Source organism: Bufo bufo, chromosome 8, assembly GCF_905171765.1.
Source record: "Bufo bufo chromosome 8, aBufBuf1.1, whole genome shotgun sequence".
In the NCBI taxonomy this organism is placed as follows: domain Eukaryota; kingdom Metazoa; phylum Chordata; class Amphibia; order Anura; family Bufonidae; genus Bufo; species Bufo bufo.
The window spans coordinates 227,489,572-227,503,466 of NC_053396.1; positions in this window are offsets into that span (position 1 = coordinate 227,489,572).

Below are 13,895 nucleotides of genomic sequence, written 5' to 3' on the forward strand. Positions count from 1 at the left end.
TATAATGTACACATAACCCCTGTATTATATATGACCTGTATATACTGTATATATTACACTGCTCTCTATATAATGTACACATAACCCCTGTATTATATATGACCTGTATATACTGTACATATAACACTGCTCTCTATATAATGTACACATAACCCCTGTATTATATATGACCTGTATATACTGCACATATTACACTGCTCTCTATATAATATACACATAACCCCTGTATTATATATGACCTGTATATACTGTACATATAACACTGCTCTCTATATAATGTACACATAACCCCTGTATTATATATGACCTGTATATACTGTATATATTACACTGCTCTCTATATAATGTACACATAACCCCTGTATTATATATGACCTGTATATACTGTACATATAACACTGCTCTCTATATAATGTACACATAACCCCTGTATTATATATGACCTGTATATACTGTACATATTACACTGCTCTCTATATAATGTACACATAACCCCTGTATTATATATGACCTGTATATAATGTACACATAACCCCTGTATTATATATGACCTGTATATAATGTACACATAACCCCTGTATTATATATGACCTGTATATACTGTACATATTACACTGCTCTCTATATAATGTACACATAACCCCCTGTATTATATATGACCTGTATATAATGTACACATAACCCCTGTATTATATATGACCTGTATATACTGTACATATTACACTGCTCTCTATATAATGTACACATAACCCCTGTATTATATATGACCTGTATATACTGTACATATTACACTGCTCTCTATATAATGTACACATAACCCCTGTATTATATATGACCTGTATATAATGTACACATAACCCCTGTATTATATATGACCTGTATATAATGTACACATAACCCCTGTATTATATATGACCTGTATATACTGTACATATTACACTGCTCTCCATATAATGTACACATAACCCCTGTATTATATATGACCTGTATATACTGTACATATAACACTGCTCTCTATATAATGTACACATAACCCCCTGTATTATATATGACCTGTATATACTGTACATATAACTCCGCTCTCTATATAATGTACACATAACCCCTGTATTATATATGACCTGTATATACTGTACATATTACACTGCTCTCTATATAATGTACACATAACCCCTGTATTATATATGACCTGTATATACTGTATATATTACACTGCTCTCTATATAACGTACACATAACCCCTGTATTATATATGACCTGTATATACTGTACATATTATACTGCTCTCTATATAATGTACACATAACAGCTGTATTATATATGACCTGTATATACTGTACATATTATACTGCTCTCTATGTAATGTACACATAACCCCTGTATTATATATGACCTGTATATACTGTACATATTACACTGCTCTCTATATAATGTACACATAACAGCTGTATTATATATGACCTGTATATACTGTACATATTACACTGCTCTCTATATAACGTACACATAACCCCCTGTATTATATATGACCTGTATATACTGTACATATTACACTGCTCTCTATATAATGTACACATAACCCCTGTATTATATATGACCTGTATATACTGTACATATTACACTGCTCTCTATGTAATGTACACATAACCCCTGTATTATATATGACCTGTATATAATGTACACATAACCCCCTGTATTATATATGACCTGTATATACTGTACATATTACACTGCTCTCTATATAATGTACACATAACCCCTGTATTATATATGACCTGTATATACTGTACATATTACACCGCTCTCTATATAATGTACACATAACCCCTGTATTATATATGACCTGTATATACTGTACATATTACACTGCTCTCTATATAATGTACACATAACCCCTGTATTATATATGACCTGTATATACTGTACATATTACACTGCTCTCTATATAATGTACACATAACCCCCTGTATTATATATGACCTGTATATACTGTACATATTACACCGCTCTCTATATAATGTACACATAACCCCTGTATTATATATGACCTGTATATACTGTATATATTACACTGCTCTCTATATAATGTACACATAACCCCTGTATTATATATGACCTGTATATACTGTACATATAACACTGCTCTCTATATAATGTACACATAACCCCTGTATTATATATGACCTGTATATACTGTACATATTACACTGCTCTCTATATAATGTACACATAACCCCTGTATTATATATGACCTGTATATACTGTACATATTACACTGCTCTCTATATAATGTACACATAACCCCTGTATTATATATGACCTGTATATACTGTACATATTACACTGCTCTCTATATAATGTACACATAACCCCCTGTATTATATATGACCTGTATATAATGTACACATAACCCCTGTATTATATATGACCTGTATATACTGTACATATTACACTGCTCTCCATATAATGTACACATAACCCCTGTATTATATATGACCTGTATATACTGTACATATTACACCGCTCTCTATATAATGTACACATAACCCCCTGTATTATATATGACCTGTATATACTGTACATATAACACCGCTCTCTATATAATGTACACATAACCCCTGTATTATATATGACCTGTATATACTGTACATATTACACTGCTCTCCATATAATGTACACATAACCCCTGTATTATATATGACCTGTATATACTGTATATATTACACTGCTCTCTATATAATGTACACATAACCCCTTTATTATATATGACCTGTATATACTGTACATATTACACTGCTCTCTATATAATATACACATAACCCCTGTATTATATATGACCTGTATATACTGTACATATTACACTGCTCTCTATATAACGTACACATAACCCCCTGTATTATATATGACCTGTATATACTGTACATATTACACTGCTCTCTATATAATGTACACATAACCCCTGTATTATATATGACCTGTATATACTGTACATATTACACTGCTCTCTATATAATGTACACATAACCCCTGTATTATATATGACCTGTATATAATGTACATATTACACTGCTCTCTATGTAATGTACACATAACCCCTGTATTATATATGACCTGTATATACTGTACATATAACACCGCCCTCTATATAATGTACACATATCAGCTGTATTATATATGACCTGTATATACTGTACATATTACACTGCTCTCTATATAATGTACACATAACCCCTGTATTATATATGACCTGTATATACTGTACATATTACACTGATCTCTATATAATGTACACATAACCCCTGTATTATATATGACCTGTATATACTGTACATATTACACTGCTCTCTATATAATGTACACATAACCCCTGTATTATATATGACCTGTATATACTGTACATATTACACTGCTCTCTATATAATGTACACATAACAGCTGTATTATATATGACCTGTATATACTGTACATATTACACTGCTCTCTATGTAATGTACACATAACCCCTGTATTATATATGACCTGTATATACTGTACATATTACACTGCTCTCTATATAATGTACACATAACCCCTGTATTATATATGACCTGTATATACTGTACATATTACACTGCTCTCTATATAATGTACACATAACCCCTGTATTATGTATGACCTGTATATACTGTACATATTACACTGCTCTCTATATAATGTACACATAACCCCTGTATTATATATGACCTGTATATACTGTACATATTACACTGCTCTCTATATAATGTACACATAACCCCTGTATTATATATGACCTGTATATACTGTACATATTACACCGCTCTCTATATAATGTACACATAACCCCCTGTATTATATATGACCTGTATATACTGTACATATTACACTGCTCTCTATATAATGTACACATAACCCCTGTATTATATATGACCTGTATATACTGTACATATTACACTGCTCTCTATATAATGTACACATAACCCCCTGTATTATATATGACCTGTATATACTGTACATATTACACCGCTCTCTATATAATGTACACATAACCCCCTGTATTATATATGACCTGTATATACTGTACATATTACACTGCTCTCTATATAATGTACACATAACCCCTGTATTATATATGACCTGTATATACTGTACATATTACACTGCTCTCCATATAATGTACACATAACCCCTGTATTATATATGACCTGTATATACTGTATATATTACACTGCTCTCTATATAACGTACACATAACCCCCTGTATTATATATGACCTGTATATACTGTACATTTTACACTGCTCTCTATATAATGTACACATAACCCCTGTATTATATATGACCTGTATATAATGTACATATTACACTGCTCTCTATGTAATGTACACATAACCCCTGTATTATATATGACCTGTATATAATGTACATATTACACTGCTCTCTATATAATGTACACATAACCCCCTGTATTATATATGACCTGTATATACTGTACATATTACACTGATCTCTATATAATGTACACATAACCCCTGTATTATATATGACCTGTATATACTGTACATATTACACTGCTCTCTATATAATGTACACATAACCCCTGTATTATATATGACCTGTATATACTGTACATATTACACTGCTCTCTATATAATGTACACATAACAGCTGTATTATATATGACCTGTATATACTGTACATATTACACTGCTCTCTATGTAATGTACACATAACCCCTGTATTATATATGACCTGTATATACTGTACATATTACACTGCTCTCTATATAATGTACACATAACCCCTGTATTATATATGACCTGTATATACTGTACATATTACACTGCTCTCTATATAATGTACACATAACCCCTGTATTATATATGACCTGTATATACTGTACATATTACACCGCTCTCTATATAATGTACACATAACCCCTGTATTATATATGACCTGTATATACTGTACATATTACACTGCTCTCTATATAATGTACACATAACCCCTGTATTATGTATGACCTGTATATACTGTACATATTACACTGCTCTCTATATAATGTACACATAACCCCTGTATTATATATGACCTGTATATACTGTACATATTACACTGCTCTCTATATAATGTACACATAACCCCTGTATTATATATGACCTGTATATACTGTACATATTACACCGCTCTCTATATAATGTACACATAACCCCCTGTATTATATATGACCTGTATATACTGTACATATTACACTGCTCTCTATATAATGTACACATAACCCCTGTATTATATATGACCTGTATATACTGTACATATTACACTGCTCTCTATATAATGTACACATAACCCCTGTATTATATATGACCTGTATATACTGTACATATTACACTGCTCTCTATATAATGTACACGTAACCCCTGTATTATATATGACCTGTATATACTGTACATATTACACTGCTCTCTATATAATGTACACGTAACCCCTGTATTATATATGACCTGTATATACTGTACATATTACACTGCTCTCTATATAATGTACACATAACCCCCTGTATTATATATGACCTGTATATACTGTACATATTACACTGCTCTCTATATAATGTACACATAACCCCTGTATTATATATGACCTGTATATACTGTACATATTACACCGCTCTCTATATAATGTACACATAACCGCCTGTATTATATATGACCTGTATATACTGTACATATTACACCGCTCTCTATATAATGTACACATAACCCCTGTATTATATATGACCTGTATATACTGTACATATTACACTGCTCTCTATATAATGTACACATAACCCCTGTATTATATATGACCTGTATATACTGTACATATTACACTGATCTCTATATAATGTACACATAACCCCCTGTATTATATATGACCTGTATATACTGTACATATAACACTGCTCTCTATATAATGTACACATAACCCCTGTATTATATATGACCTGTATATACTGTACATATTACACTGCTCTCTATATAATGTACACATAACCCCTGTATTATATATGACCTGTATATACTGTACATATTACACTGCTCTCTATATAATGTACACATAACCCCTGTATTATATATGACCTGTATATACTGTACATATAACACTGCTCTCTATATAATGTACACATAACCCCTGTATTATATATGACCTGTATATACTGTACATATTACACTGCTCTCTATATAATGTACACATAACCCCTGTATTATATATGACCTGTATATACTGTACATATTACACTGATCTCTATATAATGTACACGTAACCCCCTGTATTATATATGACCTGTATATACTGTACATATAACACTGCTCTCTATATAATGTACACGTAACCCCTGTATTATATATGACCTGTATATACTGTACATATTACACCGCTCTCTATATAATGTACACATAACCCCTGTATTATATATGACCTGTATATACTGTACATATTACACTGCTCTCTATATAATGTACACATAACCCCTGTATTATATATGACCTGTATATACTGTACATATTACACTGATCTCTATATAATGTACACGTAACCCCCTGTATTATATATGACCTGTATATACTGTACATATTACACTGCTCTCTATATAATGTACACATAACCCCTGTATTATATATGACCTGTATATACTGTACATATTACACCGCTCTCTATATAATGTACACATAACCCCTGTATTATATATGACCTGTATATACTGTACATATTACACTGCTCTCTATATAATGTACACATAACAGCTGTATTATATATGACCTGTATATACTGTACATATTACACTGCTCTCTATATAATGTACACATAACCCCTGTATTATATATGACCTGTATATACTGTACATATTACACTGCTCTCTATATAATGTACACATAACCCCTGTATTATATATGACCTGTATATACTGTACATATTACACTGATCTCTATATAATGTACACATAACCCCCTGTATTATATATGACCTGTATATACTGTACATATAACACTGCTCTCTATATAATGTACACATAACCCCTGTATTATATATGACCTGTATATACTGTACATATTACACTGCTCTCTATATAATGTACACATAACCCCTGTATTATATATGACCTGTATATACTGTACATATTACACTGCTCTCTATATAATGTACACATAACCCCTGTATTATATATGAATTGTATATACTGTACATATAACACTGCTCTCTATATAATGTACACATAACCCCCTGTATTATATATCACCTGTATATACTGTACATATTACACTGCTCTCTATATAATGTACACATAACCCCTGTATTATATATGACCTGTATATACTGTACATATTACACTGATCTCTATATAATGTACACATAACCCCTGTATTATATATGACCTGTATACTGTACATATTACACTGCTCTCTATATAATGTACACATAACCCCTGTATTATATATGACCTGTATATACTGTACATATTACACCGCTCTCTATATAATGTACACATAACCCCTGTATTATATATGACCTGTATATACTGTACATATTACACTGCTCTCTATATAATGTACACATAACCCCTGTATTATATATGACCTGTATATACTGTACATATTACACTGCTCTCTATATAATGTACACATAACCGCCTGTATTATATATGACCTGTATACTGTACATATAACACTGCTCTCTATATAATGTACACATAACCCCTGTATTATATATGACCTGTATATACTGTACATATAACACTGCTCTCTATATAATGTACACATAACCCCTGTATTATATATGACCTGTATACTGTACATATTACACTGCTCTCTATATAATGTACACATAACCCCTGAATTATATATGACCTGTATATACTGTACATATTACACTGCTCTCTATATAATGTACACATAACCCCTGTATTATATATGACCTGTATATACTGTACATATTACACTGCTCTCTATATAACGTACACATAACCCCCTGTATTATATATGACCTGTATATACTGTACATATTACACTGCTCTCTATATAATGTACACATAACAGCTGTATTATATATGACCTGTATATACTGTACATATTACACTGCTCTCTATATAATGTACACATAACCCCTGTATTATATATGACCTGTATATACTGTACATATTACACTGCTCTCTATATAATGTACACATAACCCCCTGTATAATATATGACCTGTATATACTGTACATATTACACTGCTCTCTATATAATGTACACATAACCCCTGTATTATATATGACCTGTATATACTGTACATATTACACTGCTCTCTATATAACGTACACATAACCCCCTGTATTATATATGACCTGTATATACTGTACATATTACACTGCTCTCTATATAATGTACACATAACAGCTGTATTATATATGACCTGTATATACTGTACATATTACACTGCTCTCTATATAATGTACACATAACCCCTGTATTATATATGACCTGTATATACTGTACATATTACACTGCTCTCTATATAATGTACACATAACCCCCTGTATAATATATGACCTGTATATACTGTACATATTACACTGCTCTCTATATAATGTACACATAACCCCCTGTATTATATATGACCTGTATATACTGTACATATTACACTGCTCTCTATATAATGTACACATAACCGCCTGTATTATATATGACCTGTATATACTGTACATATTACACTGCTCTCTATATAATGTACACATAACCCCTGTATTATATATGACCTGTATATACTGTACATATTACACTGCTCTCTATATAATGTACACATAACCCCTGTATTATATATGACCTGTATATACTGTACATATTACACTGCTCTCTATATAATGTACACATAACCGCCTGTATTATATATGACCTGTATATACTGTACATATTACACTGCTCTCTATATAATGTACACATAACCCCTGTATTATATATGACCTGTATATACTGTACATATTACACTGCTCTCTATATAATGTACACATAACCCCTGTATTATATATGACCTGTATATACTGTACATATTACACCGCTCTCTATATAATGTACACATAACCCCCTGTATTATATATGACCTGTATATACTGTACATATTACACTGCTCTCTATATAATGTACACATAACCCCTGTATTATATATGACCTGTATATACTGTACATATAACACTGCTCTCTATATAATGTACACATAACCCCTGTATTATATATGACCTGTATATACTGTACATATTACACTGCTCTCTATATAATATACACATAACCCCTGTATTATATATGACCTGTATATACTGTACATATTACACCGCTCTCTATATAATGTACACATAACCCCCTGTATTATATATGACCTGTATATACTGTATATATTACACTGCTCTCTATATAATGTACACATAACCCCCTGTATTATATATGACCTGTATATACTGTACATATTACACTGCTCTCTATATAATGTACACATAACCCCCTGTATTATATATGACCTGTATATACTGTACATATTACACTGCTCTCTATATAATGTACACATAACCCCCTGTATTATATATGACCTGTATATACTGTACATATTACACCGCTCTCTATATAATGTACACGTAACCCCTGTATTATATATGACCTGTATATACTGTACATATTACACTGCTCTCTATATAATGTACACATAACCCCTGTATTATATATGACCTGTATATACTGTACATATAACACTGCTCTCTATATAATGTACACATAACCCCTGTATTATATATGACCTGTATATACTGTACATATTACACTGCTCTCTATATAATGTACACATAACCCCTGTATTATATATGACCTGTATATACTGTACATATTACACTGCTCTCTATATAATGTACACATAACCCCTGTATTATGTATGACCTGTATATACTGTACATATTACACTGCTCTCTATATAATGTACACATAACCCCTGTATTATATATGACCTGTATATACTGTACATATTACACTGCTCTCTATATAATGTACACATAACCCCCTGTATTATATATGACCTGTATATACTGTACATATTACACTGCACTCTACATAATGTACACATAACCCCTGTATTATATATGACCTGTATATACTGTACATATTACACTGCTCTCTATATAATGTACACATAACCCCTGTATTATATATGACCTGTATATACTGTACATATTACACTGCTCTCTATATAATGTACACATAACCCCCTGTATTATATATGACCTGTATATACTGTACATATTACACTGCTCTCTATATAATGTACACATAACCCCTGTATTATATATGACCTGTATATACTGTACATATTACACTGCTCTCTATATAATGTACACATAACCCCTGTATTATATATGACCTGTATATACTGTACATATTACACTGATCTCTATATAATGTACACATAACCCCTGTATTATATATGACCTGTATACTGTACATATTACACTGCTCTCTATATAATGTACACATAACCCCTGTATTATATATGACCTGTATATACTGTACATATTACACTGCTCTCTATATAATGTACACATAACCCCTGTATTATATATGACCTGTATATACTGTACATATAACACTGCTCTCTATATAATGTACACATAACCCCTGTATTATATATGACCTGTATATACTGTACATATAACACTGCTCTCTATATAATGTACACATAACCCCTGTATTATATATGACCTGTATATACTGTACATATAACACTGCTCTCTATATAATGTACACATAACCCCTGTATTATATATGACCTGTATATACTGTACATATTACACTGATCTCTATATAATGTACACATAACCCCTGTATTATATATGACCTGTATATACTGTACATATTACACTGCTCTCTATATAATGTACACATAACCCCTGTATTATATATGACCTGTATATACTGTACATATTACACTGATCTCTATATAATGTACACATAACCCCTGTATTATATATGACCTGTATATACTGTACATATTACACTGCTCTCTATATAACGTACACATAACCCCCTGTATTATATATGACCTGTATATACTGTACATATTACACTGCTCTCTATATAATGTACACATATCAGCTGTATTATATATGACCTGTATATACTGTACATATTACACTGCTCTCTATATAATGTACACATAACCCCTGTATTATATATGACCTGTATATACTGTACATATTACACTGCTCTCTATATAATGTACACATAACCCCTGTATTATATATGACCTGTATATACTGTACATATTACACTGCTCTCTATATAATGTACACATAACCCCCTGTATAATATATGACCTGTATATACTGTACATATTACACTGCTCTCTATATAATGTACACATAACCCCCTGTATTATATATGACCTGTATATACTGTACATATTACACTGCTCTCTATATAATGTACACATAACCGCCTGTATTATATATGACCTGTATATACTGTACATATTACACTGCTCTCTATATAATGTACACATAACCCCTGTATTATATATGACCTGTATATACTGTACATATTACACTGCTCTCTATATAATGTACACATAACCCCCTGTATTATATATGACCTGTATATACTGTACATATTACACTGCTCTCTATATAATATACACATAACCCCTGTATTATATATGACCTGTATATACTGTACATATTACACTGCTCTCTATATAATGTACACATAACCCCCTGTATAATATATGACCTGTATATACTGTACATATTACACTGCTCTCTATATAATGTACACATAACCCCCTGTATTATATATGACCTGTATATACTGTACATATTACACTGCTCTCTATATAATGTACACATAACCGCCTGTATTATATATGACCTGTATATACTGTACATATTACACTGCTCTCTATATAATGTACACATAACCCCTGTATTATATATGACCTGTATATACTGTACATATTACACTGCTCTCTATATAATGTACACATAACCCCTGTATTATATATGACCTGTATATACTGTACATATTACACTGCTCTCTATATAATGTACACATAACCCCTGTATTATATATGACCTGTATATACTGTACATATTACACTGCTCTCTATATAATGTACACATAACCCCTGTATTATATATGACCTGTATATACTGTACATATTACACTGCTCTCTATATAATGTACACATAACCCCTGTATTATATATGACCTGTATATACTGTACATATTACACTGCTCTCTATATAATGTACACATAACCCCTGTATTATATATGACCTGTATATACTGTACATATTACACTGCTCTCTATATAATGTACACATAACCTCCTGTATTATATATGACCTGTATATACTGTACATATTACACTGCTCTCTATATAATGTACACATAACCCCTGTATTATATATGACCTGTATATACTGTACATATTACACTGCTCTCTATATAATGTACACATAACCCCTGTATTATATATGACCTGTATATACTGTACATATTACACTGCTCTCTATATAATGTACACATAACCCCCTGTATTATATATGACCTGTATATACTGTACATATTACACTGCACTCTATATAATGTACACATAACCCCTGTATTATATATGACCTGTATATACTGTACATATTACACTGCTCTCTATATAATGTACACATAACCCCTGTATTATATATGACCTGTATATACTGTACATATAACACTGCTCTCTATATAATGTACACATAACCCCTGTATTATATATGACCTGTATATACTGTACATATTACACCGCTCTCTATATAATGTACACGTAACCCCTGTATTATATATGACCTGTATATACTGTACATATCACACCGCTCTCTATATAATGTACACATAACCCCTGTATTATATATGACCTGTATATACTGTACATATTACACTGCTCTCTATATAATGTACACATAACCCCTGTATTATATATGACCTGTATATACTGTACATATAACACTGCTCTCTATATAATGTACACATAACCCCCTGTATTATATATGACCTGTATATACTGTACATATTACACTGCTCTCTATATAATGTACACATAACCTCCTGTATTATATATGACCTGTATATACTGTACATATTACACTGCTCTCTATATAATGTACACATAACCCCTGTATTATATATGACCTGTATATACTGTACATATTACACTGCACTCTATATAATGTACACATAACCCCCTGTATTATATATGACCTGTATATACTGTACATATTACACTGCTCTCTTTATAATGTACACATAACAGCTGTATTATATATGACCTGTATATACTGTACATATTACACTGCTCTCTATATAATGTACACATAACCCCTGTATTATATATGACCTGTATATACTGTACATATTACACCGCTCTCTATATAATGTACACGTAACCCCTGTATTATATATGACCTGTATATACTGTACATATTACACTGCTCTCTATATAATGTACACATAACCCCTGTATTATATATGACCTGTATATACTGTACATATTACACTGCTCTCTATATAATGTACACATAACCCCTGTATTATATATGACCTGTATATACTGTACATATAACACTGCTCTCTATATAATGTACACATAACCCCCTGTATTATATATGACCTGTATATACTGTACATATTACACTGCTCTCTATATAATGTACACGTAACCCCTGTATTATATATGACCTGTATATACTGTACATATAAAACTGCTCTCTATATAATGTACACATAACCCCCTGTATTATATATGACCTGTATATACTGTACATATAAAACTGCTCTCTATATAATGTACACATAACCCCCTGTATTATATATGACCTGT